Raw genomic sequence first — 18588 nt, 5'->3', positions numbered from 1 at the left:
GGTAAGTCCAGCAACCATCTGACACCACACTATGCTATCACATTATTGACTATATTCCCTACACTGTACATTACATACCCATGATTTATTTGTTTTGTGCCTAGAGATTTCAACCTCCTATTCCCCTTCACCTTCCCCCTCTTTTAAATTTTTCAATTATAGTTGATGTTCAGTATTATTTTATATTAATTTTAGGAGTACAGCATAGTGGTTAGACATTTATGTAATTTAAAAAGTGATCTCCCTGACTACTCTAGTACCCACCTGGCACTATACATAGTTATTACCATATTATTGACTATATTCCCTATGCTTTACTTTACATCCCCATGACTCTTTTGTAACTACCAATTTGTACTTCTGAATCCCTTCCCCTTTTTCACCCCACACCCCAAACCCTCCCATCTGGTAACCATCAAAATATTCTCTGTATCTATGAGTTTGTTTCCTTTTTGTTGATTTTGTTCTTTAGATTGCACATATAAGCAAAATCACGTTGCATCTGTCTTTCTCTGTCTGACATACTTGATTAGCACAATACACCCCAGATCCGTCCGTGCCGCTGCAGATGGCAAGAACCCATTCCCATCCATGGCTGAGCAATATTTCATTTATCATAATTTATTTTTACCTTGTAAAATAATGAGCTTCATTTATGATTAAGCATAAACATTTTCCTTAGAAACTCATGTTATAGCATCTCAATTTTTATTATTTATTCAAGGTGCTGGGAGTGTTTTTCTAAAGAATCAGCTATATATAAATTTTAGATAGACAGAAAGATAGACAGCTATAGACAGATATTACATACCTGTATACATATTGAAATCACGTGCCCTTCTAATAATTAATAATTTGATGCTAATCTGGAAGGTTTAAAGATAAATTTTACCATGAATAATATACTGGCTTCTACTTTTCTGATTAAGTTCTTTTAATTGAATAAAAACTTCCATGAAATACAATTCACCATTCTAACCATTTTAAAGAATAAAATCCAGTGTTTTGTTTTTTTTTAGTACATCCATTTACAATGTTATGTAACCATCACCAACTACTATTATCAGAATATTTCCATCACTCTGAAAATAAATGCTGTATTTTTTATGCATCCACTCCTAATTTTCCACAGCTCCTGCACCACCTCCAGACCTTGGACACCATTAATCTACTTTCTGCTTCTATGGTTTTGGTTATTCTGGAAAATTCCATCAAACAATATGTGGCCTTTTTAATGTAGCTACTTTAACTTAGCCTAAACTTTTTAAGGTTCATTAATGTTGCAGCAAGTGTCAGTATATCAGTACATTTTATGACTGAATAATATTCAGTTGTGCAAATATACCACATTTTATTTATCTACTTATTGGTTGATGGATATTTGAAGTTGTTTACACTTTTGGGCTATTATCAATCATGGTACTCTAAGCATTTATGTACAGGTATTATGGCAACATATGTAGGGGTAGAGTGCTAGTTCATATGATACCTCTGTTTAACTTTTTAAGAACAGGCAAAAAGTATTCCATATCAGCTACATCATTTTACATTTGCACCAGCAATATATGAAGGTTCCAATTTATCCACATTCTCATGAGCACTCGCTGTTTTCTGCTTTTTGATTCTACTTATCCCAGTGAATATGAAGTAATATCTTACTGTGGTTTTGACTTGCATTTCCCTAATGACTAATGATATTGAGCATCTGTTCATATGCTTTTGTCCATTTGCATATCTGTTTTGAATAAATGTCTATTTAGTTCCTTTGCTCATTTAAGAGTTTTATACTTATAGCCATTATTTTTAAGTCTTTGATTTATTTTGAGTTAATATTTGTATATGGCTGAGATAAGGTTCCAAATTTATTCTTTTGCATGTGGATATGCAATTGCCCCAGCACTGTTTATTGACATACTATTCTTTCCTCATTGAATGGTATTGGCACTCTTGTAGAGAATCAGTTGACCATAAGTATTTTGAGTTATTGTACTTTTTGATTCCTTAATATTAAAGGAAATCAAAGTTTTGCAACACCTAAATATATTTTTTGGGATATTGATTTTAAGCTGGTTATTAAGAAACAAGTCTCAGAAAGAATCTTTGACTCTCCCCCTTTGCTGCCTAAGGTAATTCAGATAAGAAAAAATCTGCTTCAGGAAGGGAATCTTAACATGTTCACTTTAGAATTTTCACCTTAGCCTAATTTAAATTAAGTATGATAGACAGGAAGGACCCATGCAAAAACCCAGTCTGCTGGATTCTCCCCTCTGTCCCATTGTTTTTGGGTTGCCAAGCAGGAAATTGTTTGCCACCTCTTCTGCTCTTTCTTGGCTACCTATGAATTAATTGCCTATTTCCCCATCTACATCCCAGACTCCTGCCCACCTTCTCCTCAGCTCCAGAATGGCATATAAAGTTCAGCTGCCCAATGCCTCTTAGAGGTCTCATGACACTCCAAATACACAACTGTATAATAAACTTTGGACATTTTCTTCTGTTAATCTGTCTCTGTTAATTTGATTATTATCCCAACTAGAAGAAATTACAAGGTGGGAAGAGGGAAGTTATTTTTATGCCCTCACAATATCTATTTATACTTCCTACTATTGATTTGTCTATCGATACTTTATTGATATTCTCCATTTATTAATATTCTCTATTTAATAAGATACTATTCTTATTATTTTCTTTAGCTCTTTGGAATGGTTTATTATGTTAGAACATATTTGAAATCACTGATTTAAAGCCTTTGTCTAAGTCGCATATCAAGGCTTTCTTGGGAAAGTTTCTGTTAATTGCTTTTTTGCCCTGTGTATAGGCCTTTCTTTTTTCTTTGCATGCCTCGTACTTTTTGATGAAAACTGGACATTATGTATATTGTAATGTGGTAACCCTTGAAATTTGGTTCTCCCCTCCTCCCACGATTTATGTTGTTCACTGTAGCTATTGTTACTTGGCTTGTTTGTTTAGTGATTTTCTGAACTAATTTGTAATGTCTGTATCCTTTGTCATGTGTGAATACTGAAATCTACATTAGAGTAGTAGTCAGCTAATCATTTGACCGAGGTTTCCTTAAATATGTGTGTCATGCAGGGCGTCCTGCAGGGTCTCTGCTCTCGCTCCCCACATAAGAACGCAGGATGTGGTGAGGCCAAAAAGGAACACCCACGGAGCCATAGGTAGGGGAGTCATACCACAATGGTCTCACTGGAGGCTGGGTTCACATGACATGTGACCTGCTGTCCGCTTTTCTGCCAACCGAACCACTCTCTCCTCGACTTCCCTTGACTCTCCTCGTAGCCACGGCAGTTATATTAGTGGCCAATGGCTCAATGGTTACAGCTGACGGCCAACTAGTCACAGCTGACGGCCATCTACTACCTGAGCCAGCACCTTTTCACGTGAGGCCGAGAACCTGGAAACTGCAATCTGGGGCTCTGTCCCCACAATGTGAAATCAAAAAAAAATCTCCCAATTTCAGAGACATGAAGGAAGAGCTGGGGGTTGCTGGATGGAAGGGGGGTGGGGGTGGGGATGGAGGGGAAGGTTGGGGGATTAGAAAGCATAGTCAGTGACCACAAGATAGCCACAGGGTTATGAAAGTTAATTTGGGGAATGTAATCAATAGTATTGTAAAGGTTTTGTAGGGTATACAATGGACGCTTGTCTTGTTGGGGAGACCACTTCAGGAATGATGTAGATGCCTGATCACTGCACTGTACAGCTGAGGCTGAGGCTGCACAATAATGAATGTCAACTGCAAGTTTATATGTGTGTGTGTGTGTGTGTGTGTGTGTGTGTGTGTGTGTGTGTAGTTACAAGAAATGGAGTACAGCATTAGGAATAGAAACAGTGGAAATATAATGTCTGTGTGCGATGTCAGAGGGATAGTGGATGGGGGGAGCGTGGTTGACACAGTGTGAGGGATATAAATGATAAATATCTAACTATTACATTCTTTTGTGCACCTGAAAGTAACTTAAAAATAAATAAATAAATAAATAAATAAATAAATAAATAAATAAATAATAATTTAAAAAAAATCTCCCAGTCTTTTCAGTTGGACTTTTATTATAGGCAGATAAAACAGGGCCATGGGGAGAGAGGCAGGAGGAAGAGAAGAAGGAAATACAGGAAACAAAGGAAGGAGATAAGATTATTCTTAAGAAAAGGTGCAGCTATAGCTAATTGTTATAGATTCTAATACTATTAGCTTTGCAGGCAGGGAAAAATCTCCAACCCCTGTTACCATGACAGTTCCCACAAGGGCCAAGTAAGAACAAGGAAACCCCCCCCACCTATGGGAAGGAGTGGTCAGCGAGGACCCCCCTGGGAACATCTGTAATGCCACCTCTGAATATTTTCTGCCCTCATTCAAATAAAATCCTAAATTTCTTTGTTCTTTAGGACAATTGCTCTTCTTCTGGGCCTATCTACCTCCAGACTTTGGGAATGTGTCCTCTTTCTTCTTTAATAAATCCACGGCTTGCTTGGTTTTGTTCACATGGCTTATTTGTTGGTCCTGGAATGCGTTCCTGTGACGATATAAGAACGCTTGTCCTCCAGTAACAGGACTATGTGTGTTTGTTGGTGCATGCCTTCAACACCTAGCCAAACAGTCAATGACACTGCTGTAGCCTTCACATACTTCTTGCACAGACCAGGAAAGTCAGTCAGAGTTGAGAGCTTATGACCTTCTCAGGTCTTTCCTGAACTGCACACAATCCTGGGCACGCCTGTGGGCTTCTAGATTTCCTAGTAATATATCTGAGCTTTTCAAAGTCATTATTGCCCAAGGTATCTCATTTTAAGCCTTGCCTTCCAAATTTTTTGGTTAGTCTATTGTTCTCCCCAACCGTTCTCCATTGCCTCAGGCAGCAGTGACTAATACATTTGACTGTAAAAGTTTTCAGGATATGCCTTCCCAGGGAGCCATTCTACAACTGAGAGATTCTGAGTAAGGCAATAGTCTTGCTGAGATTCAGCCAGTTTTTCTTGATTAAGTGTTCTCCTGGTTTCTGCGTGCTGTTGGTTAGCTTCCAGAGATGGAAAAGATTGATTCTGACAGTTTTGGAGTTTTTTTGCCAAGTTTTTATTACATTTATGGAAGGACAGAGTTTTGAAATTCCTTACTCCACCACTTCCACTGACATTACCTCTGATGAAGCTTTGCAGTGCCTCTCCATCTTTTTCTTAGCTTCACGAATTTCTTTTCCAAATTCATTTTTAGTAACTATATTATTGGCCTGATGTGTTATTTGTCTTTAACACCAGAAAAAACCCTGAGAATACTTACAACCTAAAAGTTACCTATGATAATTTGCCCTTTTCTCATTAGGAAAAAAGTTTCTCAACTAAAGTTTTCAGTACTTATATTCAAGTGACGTGTGAGGAAGATACAGAGACAGAATATTTTTGCAAGAGGCCTTGAGTTTTACCATATCGTCAGCAGTTTGCTATGCTTCCAAATGAAGAAGTGGGAAGTGAGTTAATACTTTTTGAATATTTTCTCTATGCAAAGAGCTTTATATATGTAATATCTCACAACCTTAAAGTTACTATTATTATTCAAACAGTAGTTGTATTAGCTTTTTATTGCTTTGTAACTGTGGATAGCAAAGGGGCCACGTGTTAAACCTGACAAGCTCAGGAGACTGAAAATAACCACATAGGATGGCATGAACATAAAAATTCCTAACTAAGGTGGGCCACAGCGGGAAGTCACATCTTTGGCCTGTAGCTTCCTTGACAAGGGTCAATCTTTACCTAAAGTGAGCCTGTCTGTTGCCTTTTCGCATCTAAGATAACATACCCCTGGAATGTCAGAGTAAGCCCTTTTTCTGGACCCCCAGAAGGCACAACTCACCATACCAGAGGAGGAAACTACAAAATCCCACATGGTTATCTTGTTCCCCAAATTCCACCTCTATGTGCTGCAAAATGCTATTAACTATCTTGTACCCACCACTGTAAAATAAGTGTGTGTCTCTCCATTTTGCTTTTTATCCAATCCCAGAAATTTCCCCACTTTGGTTTCTCCCACCCCCTTAATCTACAACCAAGGGATTTCATGTAACCTTCGTCCTTTGATTCAAATGTATAAAGTAAATTGCAAAACAGCCATTTTCCAGAGCATTTTCTCAATCCATTGAGACTTTATTTTCCAGCAATTGTCGTCAGTTTCACTCAAATAGACTCTTATAAGCTTTCTCTTAGGCTGGATGTTTTGTGTTAATATTACTTGGTGTAGTAGGCAGGATTCCAAAAAAGCCCACCCAGGACCACCCTGTGGACCCGGATTCCATGCTAGATACCAGCAGGGACCCATTGTGCCCCACCGGCTCCCTGCTTCACATTGGGTGAACTTGGGTGAGTTTTTCTTGGAATTCTGGACCTCCCTGTTTTAAGGTAGGAGGCCATGGCTTTATTTGAGCTGTTTGGGAAAAAAAAAAAATCCTCGAGGTGGTTTTAAAGTTAAGGGTTGAAATAACCCAGGATAAGGACAAGAGTTAAGATAACTTTGGGACAGGAGAAAAAAATTGGGTGGCTGGTTTTAATTTTGGCTTTTTCAATTGGAATTGCTTACTGCGAGTCTGAACAAAATCTTTTGCTGGATAAATGAGAGTCTGAACTTGTTCAGCTCTGAATATAAAAGGCATTTACTCCCTCCAGCTCAAATTTCAGGTATTCTTAGGTGACTAAGAATCTATGTGGAGGTGTTTGAGGGTATTCCTCAAAATGTACAGTGGCCCCTAAGGAATTTCAACACAAATGTAATTAAATATTTGACTTGTCCGGGGACGTGCACATAAAGGCTGGTTACCTAGCACTCCAAGTCCTCACAGTTGTACTAGACAGCCAGGGAGAGAAACCGAGGCACAAAAGAGGATTGAAGCAACTTGGGATGTGCCTGCCCCTTGGAGTTCAACCCATAAGCAGCACACTTCAACCCACTACATAATATCACTAGATATTTGTTCAGACTCTGCAGATCTCAAAACAAAACTAAAAATTAACATGGAAAATCGTGCCTCAAAGGCAGACAAGCTCCCAGCCTCTCGCCCCATTAATAATGTACCTGCAGATCTACAGTTCCTAGAAGTCAGTCTTGCAAGTACTTACAGAAATAGAAAGACTTAACTAGAAGTGATATCAACTCAAGATGGCCAAAATAGAGCTCTTTTAACATATAAATTAATTTTTGTGTGCACACGAAAATTTAGATGTTATAAGAGCTCTATTTAAAACTGGCTTAAAAATCAAACTGAATGAAATGGGAAACTTACCTCAATTGGCAAATAGGAAAAAGCCTCTGAAATGATAAACATTCTTCTCTCCAGGAAGTTAGTAAAAAAATTTAGAGACTGTCTCTGAACTAAAGAAGGTTTCTGAAGCTGCTCAATGCTAACATGCCACTTTTCCCTCTTCTCCAACTGTCTCACAGTATGCTTTACTTTGTCCGGACTTGCTCTCCTTTTCCTCTGCCTCTCTCCTGTACCTCTGCACCTCCCTTTGGAGAGGAACTGGTGTTGGGTGGAGGGGAATCCATGGTTGTGTGCAGGCAGAACTAAGGAATCTACTAAAGATTCCCCCAACCCTCTCTAGGACACTGATGACTTCACAAAGGAATTTGAATTAAGTGTTAGAACGAACTTATGATCTTGGCTTTTCTTATTTATCCCAATTAATGCACCTACTCGTTTCTGAGAGAAAAGCAACAGAATTACTAAATAAGTTTTGCTAGGGAAACTCCGGTAGAGAAATCTGCTTCTATTATAAAAAGTCAGGTCACCTTAAGGATTTTAGAAAACTGAAATGGGATTTGGAAAAAGAAAAGAAATAGAAGCAAGCATAGGGTTGCTTCAAGGATTCTGAGGGCATTTCCCCTGCTTACTAACACTGGGGCTACTTTATCTATTAGCACCACCTGACTAAGTTGCCCTCTACCTTGGAGTAAAACTTCTGTACAAATGGTAGGGATAGCTAATCAACCAATGTCTGTTTTTAAAATCAGAACCTCTTCCCTTCCAACTAGGAAATGTTAAGGGGCAACATGTATTTTTACTACTCAAATCTGCCCCAAGTCACCTGATAATGTGAGATTTTCTAATCAATGATACTCACATATCCTTCTCCCAGAAGGGTAAAATATATTTAGTTAGAACTAAATGAATCAAATTGGGAAAATGATTTCAAAAGAAAGTACATGAGAGAGAACAAGTCTTGAGACTGACTAAATATTTGTTGCAGGACGTTCCAATGCAACTTTAGGCTTTTTCCAGTACAGATATCGGCAAAGTTAAGTCAGCCACTCCTATTTCAATAACTATTCATAATACTTTGCCTCTACCTAATATTTGCCAATATCCTTTGAGGCCTGATACACTAGCTGGAATTAGCTCATTATACAAGATTAACTTTAAAAGGGGGGGCTTATAATTCCATGTATGAGTGCCTGTAATTCTCCCATCCTTACAGTAAAGAAACCCAATGGCAAAAAATGGAGATTTGCACAGGATCTCAGAGCTATAAAGATATCCTGTGGTTCCAGATCCACATACTCTATTAATCAGCTATTCCTGTGTATATTGCCAATATTTTTCAGTGATAGATTTATGTAGTGCCTTTTTCAGCATTCCTGTAAAAAAAAAAGGGGGGTGGACCTCTTTGCTTTTCCACCTGGGAAGATCAGTTTACTTGGACAGCAATGCCCCAGGGGTATGCAGAGCCCCACCTATTTCTCTCAGATACTAAAAATTTATTTAAATAATGTTGAATTTCCCAGAAATTGCACTCTACTCCAATATGTGGATGATTTACTCTTATGCTCTAGGATATATTAGATTCCCAAGAGGACACAATTTACCTATTACAATAGCTAGTCATAAACGACATTGGGTCTCAAAGGACAAGATTTGATTCTGTTTACCCCAAGTAAAATACCTGTTATCTAATATCTAAAGATAGGCTACTAATTAAAGACTTAGAGGAATAATATTCTTTCCTCTTCCCAAAACAAAAAGAGCTTAGAGGATACCTGGGTCTGACTACTGTCACAATTAAGTTCCAAAATTTTCATTAAGGACCAGCCTCTATATATCGTATTAAAATCAGATCAATCTGATCCAATTCAATGGAACCCTGAAGGAAAACATGCTGAAGAAGCTCTGGACGATAAAACTCAGTAGTTAAAGCGCTCTCTTCCTGCATGACAGCCACCCCTGCTACAGTCATGTTATGCAAACAGAAGAGATAGTTATAGGTGCTCCTTTATTTATGTTACTCATTCTGTTAAATCTTTACTGAACTCAACACTTCTGTCAGCAGACTGGCTTCTTATAAAGTACTCTTGTTTTCCATACCTAATACTACTTTAAGTCAATGTAACAGTCTGACCCAGCAACTTTATTACCCTCTACAGGATGAAGACATCCACCACAAACACAGATGAAGATCTGTGTTTTGCTTACAGATCACCTTCTTGTTCCTAGGAATGATTTACAGGAAACACTTATTGATAATGCTGACTCTTATCTGAAAGATAAACAAGGACATCACCAAGCTGGATATACAGTAACTTCCATGGTAAATATAAATTAAAGTTTCTTATTTACCTGAATAAGATCTGCCCAACAAGCTAAATTAACTGATCTAACAGGAGCTTGTAAATAAGCCAAAGATCAAATAGCCAATATTTACTGACAGTTGCTATACCTTTGGTGTAGCTCACAACTTAGGAACATTGTGGAAGAAACAAGTCTTCTTAACTTCCTCAGGGCAGCCCGTACGAATGGAAAACAGGTTGCAGAATTTAAATTAGATATCATACAGCAACCAAAACAATGGGCAATTTTCAAAATTCCAGGACAATCTAAGGCTGCCACCATGGAAGCAAAAGAAAATAATTTAGCTGATACTGCAGCTAGACTGGCAGCAATAAACAGCCAAATCATCCAGACTTGAGAATGTTTCTTCTCCCTATTAAATCATAAAAGGCTCTGTTTCATAGTTCCAATGGACAGCTGCAAAACAAGAAGGAAAAAAAGAAGATATGGCAACAAAAATGGGAATACTTTGACCCAAACAGATATAGCTTAGCATGTACATACACTAACACATTGGGGTCTGGGAAAGATGGCTTCATAGAGTAAAGAATATTATTGGAAACCTCCTACTGTAGCTCATAAAGTGTATAGCAGATGTTCTATCTGTCCAAAATGTAACCATGGAAAATCACTCCATAGGTCCCAAGGACATTTTCCATTTCCTTTAGGTCTTTTTGAGGTATGGTAATTGGATTTTATCCAAATGACACCACATCAAGGATACAAATATGTATTAGTCATGATTTGTATGTTGTCTCACTGGGTTGAGATATTCCCTTGCATGAGAGCAAAAGTCTTAATGGTAGGTAAATTAATAACAATAACAATAATAATCCCCAATTGGAGAATTTCCTGTGAGTTACATAGTAACTGAGAGACTCATTTCACTGGGCCGATAATATAATCTATTTGTAATATTTGGCTTATTTTACAGCATTTTCATTGTGCTTATCATTGCAGTGCTCTAGATTGGTAGAATGTACAAATAGTAAATTAAAACTCAACTAGGTAAATTTTCAGAAGCTTTTAATCTCCCTTGGCTAAAAGCTCTCCTTATAGTGCTTCTCAACCTGAGATATGCTTTTGGTAAACACAGGCTTCCTCCTCATTAGTCATTATTCACCCTATGCTAAGGGACTTGTGAACCAACCTTACAAAAAGGAGACATTTTACATTATTATCAAGGATTTATCCATTCTCTTAAATAAATAAATAAATAAATAAATAATTGATTGATTCACTTCAATGTGCTCCTGGGAGATAAAGACTTCAAAGACCACTACTCACAACCAGAAAATTTTGTCCATTGGACAAGACAATTAGTTAAAGACTCTCCAACCTTGTCAGAAGGGACCGATCAATAGACAAAGACTCCTCAAGGATGCGAAGCCGCTGACATCAGGGTTAGACAGCTACCCCAAGACATGGAGAAGGCCTGTATATCTACATAATTGATATTGAACTTAAAATAACCATTTGTTTAATTGCCTTTACCTGCCTGCTAATAATATTAGTATTGATAATAGTTATACTTGTTATTTAGGCTTTTCTCAAAACTTGTACTTATATAGCCCAACTGTTAATAATTGCTGAAGGTATATATTATTTTTTATATTATCAACAATATTATTTTTATGGTTTTGAAATTTAGAAGGAATATTATTGTAGAAGGAATAAAAGGGATGTATGTATTTTTGAGAGAAGTTAAAAGGAATTAGTTTGTCCTAGTGCGTTGATTGTTTCTGAATGAGGAAAAGGAGACAAACTAAAAAGGATGAGTGAAGTTGTAGTTAGTAGAAAAGAAATATTGAGAAAATAATTTTACATTAGAACCCAATTATGCTTACCCCCTAACAACATAGAAGACTAATTATATTAATTCAGACAGAGGCTGAAATGGATGTTTTGTTTTTAAATTCCCTCTATAATGGCTACTGAGGCACAGAAAATTTATTTATGAAACTCTTACTGTTCTCCTTGCCTCTAGAAATTTTTTAGGTAGTAATTATAATTTACACCATTGTATTCTTACAACCTTAGCCCCTATTAAACCTGAAAGTTACAGTTCCCAGTTATATAACTAACAGAAATCAGATTAATAAATCACATTTGATTGCTTCCAATGTAAAGTAGACAGGCCATATTAAATAAAAAGGTAAATAGTTATGTCCCCGCTCAAATTGGAATTCTGAATCATATCCACCTGGCGTATCGTATCCACCTCAACAAATAACAACATATGATATATGGGAAGGGGACATTTTTGTTGGGAAGGGTTAGAAAATTCTTCTGTCATGCTAATTTCTATTGTAATAACACCAGGTTTACAGTAAATACTATGTGAATATAGTATAAAACTAAAATCATAGGCAAATTAACTTTGACTGAAGTTAATAAAACCCATGATAATATTGATACTGAAAATCCAATGTATTGGGAAATTGAACTTAATCCTTCCTATGAAGTTCTTTCAATGGAAAGTAATTAGCCAAAAGAAAAATTAGAACTTTTCAATCATGAAATATGAGAAAGTCTTCATTTATCTGGCCAAACTTACCATAATGTACGAAGAGCAGTAGATGATGGAGGAAAATATATTATTAGTTTAATAAAAAAAATTATAATATTATATGTAAAGGATTCTTTAGAGAGCTGGGATGTTTGCTCCCTTCAGACTCATACTTGTCTAATATTGGATATGTTCTGCTCCTAATCGGTGTTACTGGTTTAATGCTATTGCTCTTGGCCTAGTTTGTACATGTTATATTAGACACAAAAAACAACGTAAGACAGAAAAAGGAAAAAACTCAGATCATGATAGCTCAAAGATTAGAAATCACCCAGAATACATTTAATGAAGACATATAGGATCTGACTGCCTCCCATTTGTTCACATTTTCTTTTAAATATAAATAAATAATTCGGCCTTGACTGCCATCTAAGGTTATGGTTTTGCCCCACCCCAAAAGTCCAACATTCAGCAAGACAAACGCTGACACTAAGACTTCCTACGAATGAGCCTTCCTAGCACCATGAGACCACACTATCCAACCAAAAGGTTGGTCATCAGTGCATCCTTCGGATTGATTTATGACCAAAAAGGGGAAATGTGGACGAAAAAAGGGGCCACATGTTAAACCTGACAAGCTCAGGAGACTGAAAATAACCACATAGGATGGCATGAACATAAAAATTTCTAACTAAGGTAGCCATGGCGGGAAGTCACATCTTTGGCCTGTAGCTTCCTTGACAAAGGTCAATCTTTACCTTAAGTGAGGCTGTCTGTTGTTGTGGGGACAGAGCCAGGATTGCAGTTTCCAGGCTCTCAGCCTCACATGGAAAGGTGCTGGCTCAGGTAGTAAATGGCCATCAACTGTGATTGGATGGCCATCAGCTGTGGCTAGTTGGCCGTCAGCTGTAACCAGTGAGCCATTGGCCACTAATATAACTGCTGTGGCTACGCTAGCAGAAAATGGGGGCTAGCAAGAAGATGGTGGCTGAGCCTGCAAGAGGCGCAGTGAGGGTTGCAAATAGTGTGGCTCATGCTTCCTGTGTCTCCAACCCAGCCACCAGTGAGACTATAGTGGTCTGATTCCCCTATCTGTGGCTTCGTGGGTGTTCCTTTTTGGCTTCACCATATCCTGAGTTCTTATGTGGGGAGCGGGAGCTGAGACCCCGCATGCACGACAGTTATCTTTTTGCATCTAAGATAACATACCCTTGAAATGTCAGAGTAATCCCTTTTCCTTATCCCTCAGGGCACAACCCACCACACCAGAGGAGGAAACTACAAAATCCCCCATTGTTATCTTGTTCCCCAATACCATCTCCATGTGCTATAAAATACTATTAACTGTCTTGTACCCACCAATGTAAAAGAAGTGTGTGTCTCTCCATTTTGCTTTTTATCCAATCCCAGAGGATTCCTCACTTTGCTTTCTCCCACCACCTTAAGCTACAACCAGTGGATTTCATGTAACCTTCCTCCTTTGACTCTAATGTATAAAGTTGCAAAACGGCCATTTTCCTAATCTGTTGAGAATTTGCTTCCCAGCAATTGTCATCAGTTTGGCTCAAATAAACTCTTATGAGAGTTTCATTGACATAACAAATTGCAAAAAACTTACTGGCTTAAAAGAGCACTCATTTATTACCTCACAGCTATGTAGGCCAGGAATCTAGCATGGTGTGGATAGGTTTTGTACTCAGAGTATTGTGGGGACAGAGTCCCAGAGAGCAGTTTCCAGGCTCTCGGCCTCATGTGGAGGGATGCTGGCTCAGGTAGTAGATGGCCATCAGCTGTGACGAGTTGACCATCAGCTGCTTCCAGTTAGCCATTAGTCACTGATATAACTGCCGTGGCTAAGCTAGCAAGCACAGATTGCAGTTAGCACAGCGGATTGCAGTTAGGATGGCAGATTGAAGTTAGCAAGTGAGGTTGGTTGGCAGAGAAGTGGATGTCAGGCTACGGATCATGTGGCTCCTGCTTCCTGTATCTCCAACCCAGCCGCCAGCGAGAATATAATGGTATGACTCCCCTATCCATGGCTTCGTTGGTGTTCCTTTTTGGCCTCACCATATCCTGCGTTTTTGTGCGGGGAGTGGGACTAGAGACCCTGCTTGACACCCTGCATGACACCCCGCAAGACAGTATCATAGACTAAAATCAAATGAAAATAGCTGCAAGGTATTGAGGTGGTGAATTAGGACAATGACCCAAATCAAAGAAACAATCACGCTTTAATTCATTTACTGTGATAACACTGTGTTTCTGGGTCTTATATTAAGGTTTGCTCCAAAGGATGCAATAGGGCTTATGTTCAGGGGATGTCATCCTGAAAAATCATGCTAAGGCTTAATTTTTTGATTAGGTCTTATTTTCAGGGAAACACAACATAAGCAAGAGGCCAAAAAAGAAACTAGTATTGGCTCCCCCATTCCATTTTTCTCTGCAAAACTGTACTAGTTGAGGGTCAGGTGACATCCAGGGTAGGTAGGGAAAATTGTCTCACTGATGAAGGTCCTGGACAGAAGACTCCTGACATTTTATGGTCCCAGGAGATAAGGGAGAAGAAAGGGGAAAGGGCTAAAAGTAGAAAACTACTAAGTCAGGTAGGTCAAGGCCCCCTGGCAAGGAATTCTCACTAGAGTTTTCTGAAAAGTAGTACTCAACTGAGCTTTCCTCCAATAGGGAGTCTTCTGAAGGGAGGTGCCTGGGCTGACAATGCAGGTATGTATATGAGCATAGCTAGGCAAGGAGCCCTTAGCCCTTAACTGCAACTTCTTTTAGAGACTAATGCATTGCCTTGTGCACCAAATCTGGAGTGGAAATTAGAGCAGGTCCTCAAATAATGTTTTGTAGTCCTGTTTCCTCCCTAATCCCAAAGCTGTACACATGATGTGAATTGGCATGTCTAAATTGTTCTAGTCTGAGTGAGTGTGTGTGTCTGCGTGTGCCCTGAAATGGAAGGACATCTTGTCCAGGGTTGGTTCCTGCCTTGTGCCCTGAGTTGCCGGAATATGCTCCAGCTATTCATGACCCTGAACTGGAATCAGCAGATTGGAAAATAATTATCTTCCTTTTTTTTTTAAATTAATCTTTCTTAAATGTATGAATAGCTCATATTTATTTCAATGTTTAATATTAGAAGTACTTTGGGTCTTTATTCAGAAGTTGCTGATGTTTTTGTGATCAGAAATATGCTGTAGGAACTTAACTTTTGTTTATATCAATTAGCCTATGAGAAAATTGGTTCTGTTATAAGTTATTTTGCTTAAAGTTACAATTTCCAAGACCTGTTGACAACATTAAGTGAGGACTTACTGTGTAGCTCTTGCCCAAGGAGACCTTCCAGTAACATCTTTGTAATTGTCTATGGTCAGATCTGAAAGATCACACGTAGGATTTTGTCTTGGAACCAGTCTCCTCATCCAGGTATCAGCCAAACTGAGTTTTCATGTGGAGGCTCTGAAGAAAAATATGCTTTCAAGGTCATTCTCATTAGCAGAATCCATCTCCTTCTAGTTGTAAAATTGAGGTTCTTCTTTCCTTATTGTTCCATAAGCCAGAGGCCACTCTTAGTTCGTAAAAGCCACCCACATTCCTTTCCATGTGGCCCCTCCATTTTCAAGCAAAAAATGACATCCAGAATTCTTTCCATGTTTCAAATGTCTAATTTCCTCTTTTGTAACCTGTCTGAGGCAATTCACTGCTTTTAAGTGCTCATGTGATTAGATCAGACCCACTTAGATAATCTTATTATCTTAAGGTAAACTGATTTGAAATTCTAATTATATCGGCTAAATCCCTTCACAGTAGTATGGGCATTAGTGCTTGAATCATTGGCAGAAGTGTGTGTACACCAGGATCTAGGAATCTTGGGAGACAATCTTAGAATTCTGTCCACCACAGCAGTTGTGTATTAATTTTATGGCAGTTAAATTTTCCAGTAGATCTGAAATGATTGAGTATATGTAGGGTACAACTCACTAGTCCTGAGAGTAGGCCAGTTTTAATTTTCAAACAACTTGAATAACACACTTTAATTATAAATGCCAACATCTGAAAAATACAGGCATAGCTCTTCTTATTGTGCCTTATTTTATTGTGCTTCACAGATGTTGCCTTTTTTACAAATTGTTGTTATTATTAGTTTCAGGTGTACAAAACAACATAATGATTGGACATTTACACAACTTACAAAATGATAACCCCAAAGAATCTACTACCCTTCTGACACCGTACATAGCTAATACAATACCATTGACTATATTCCCTATGCTGTACTTTATATCCTGTGATTATATATTATATATTATATATATATAAATTCAGATCTACTGGAAAATTTATATATATATATATATATATATATATATATATATATATATATATATATATATATATATACAGAGAGAGAGAGAGAGAGATTTTTAAATTATAGTTGACATTCGATATTATTTTATTTTAGTTTCAGGTGTACAGCACAGTGGTGAAGCACTCATATCATTTATGAAGTGATCCCACCCTAAGTCTAGTGCCCACTGACACCATAATTTTTACATTATTGATATCCCACATACTGTATTTCACATCCCCATGATTATTTTGTGACTACCAATTTGTACTTCCTAATCCTTTCACTTTTCTCACCCATGCCCCCAATCCCCCTCCCATCTACCAACCATCAGTTTGTTCTCTGTATCTATGAGTCTATTTCTGTTTTCTTTATTCTCTTCTTCAGATTCCACATGTAAGTGTGATCATATGGTATTTGTTTTTCTCAGTCTGATTTATTTCACTTAGCACAGTAAACTCTAGGTCTCTCCATGTTGTTGCAAATGGTAAGATTTCATTCTTCTAATGGCGAGTATACTACATTGTATAAATGTACCACAATTTCTTTATCCAATCATCTATTGATAGGCATTTCACTTGTTTCCATATCTTGGCTATTGTGAATAGTGCTGAAGTAACTATAGGAGTACACATATTCTTTGGAATTAGTGTTCTGGATTTCTTTGTATAAATACACAAGAGTGGAATTGCTGAGTCATAAGGTAGTTCTATTTTTTATTTTTTAGGGAACCTCCATACTGTTTTCCATAGTGGCTGCACCAATTTGTTATCCCACCAAAAGTGTATGAGGGTTGCCTTTTCTCCACATCCTCACGAACACTTGTTTTTGATTTATTGGTGATGGCCATTTTGACAGGAATGAGGTGGTATTTCATTCTGTTTTTTACTTGCATTTCTCTGATGATTAGTGACATTGAGCATCCTTTCGTATGTCTATTGGCCATCTGAATGTCCACTTTGGAGAAATGTCTAATCAGGTTCTCTGCCCATTTTTTAATTGGATCATTTGGGTTTTTGGTGTTGAGTTGTATGAGTTTTTTACAAATTTTGGATATTAACCCCTTATCAGATGTATCATTGGCAAATATCTTCTCCCATTCAGTAGGATGTCTTTTTGTTTTGTTGATAGTTTTCTTTGCTATGCAAAAACTTTTTAGTTTGATGTAGTTTCATTTTTATTTTGTTTGTTTGTTTCCCTTGCCTGAGGAGATATATCAGTAAAAATACTACTAAAGGTAATGTCTGAGCGAGTACTTCCTATATTTTTTTCTAGGAGTTTTATGGTTTCAAGACTTCAGTGTATATAATTTAAGTCTTTAATCCATTTTGAGTTTATTCTTGTATATGGCATAAGAAGTGGTCCAGTTTCATTTTTTTTTTCCATATATCTGTCCAGTTTTCCCAGCACCATTTTTTTAATAGACTGTCTTAACCCCAATGTATATTCTTGCTTCCCTTGTCATAGTTTAAATGACCATATAGGCATGGATTTATTTCTGGACTCTCTATTCTGTTCCATTGATCTATGTGTCTACTTTCATGCCAATACCATGCTATTTTGATCGCTATATTTTTGTAGTATAACTTAATATCAGGTAGTGTGATGCCTCCAGCTTTGTTCTTAGGATTGCTGTGGCTTCCCAGGGTTTTGTATGGTTCCATATAAATTTTAGGATTATTTGTTCTAGTTCTGTGAAAAATGCCATTGGTATTTTGATAGGGATTGCATTGAATCTAGATTGCTTTCAGTATATGGACATTTTAACTATATTAATTCTTCCTATCCATGAGCATGGTATATATTTCCATTTATTTGTATCTTCTTTAATTTCTTTTTTTAATGTCTTTATGAGTACAAGTCTTTTAGTTTCTTGGTTAAATTTATTCCTAAGTTGTTGTTGTTTTTTATCAAATGTAAATGGCGTTGTTTTCTTAATTTCTCTTTCTGATAGTTCATTATTGGTATATAAAAATGAAACTTATTTCTGAATATGAATTTTGTATCCTGCTGCTTTACTAAATTCATTTATCTGTTCTAATAATTTTTTGTGGGGGAATCTTTGGGGTTCTCTATATATAGTATCATCTCATCTGCAAGTGATGCCAGTTTTACTTCTTCCTTTC

This window comes from Rhinolophus sinicus, chromosome X (assembly GCF_036562045.2).
Source record: "Rhinolophus sinicus isolate RSC01 chromosome X, ASM3656204v1, whole genome shotgun sequence".
Taxonomy (NCBI): domain Eukaryota; kingdom Metazoa; phylum Chordata; class Mammalia; order Chiroptera; family Rhinolophidae; genus Rhinolophus; species Rhinolophus sinicus.
The sequence above is the reverse complement of the archived record's forward strand: the minus strand, read 5'-3'. Positions refer to the sequence as shown.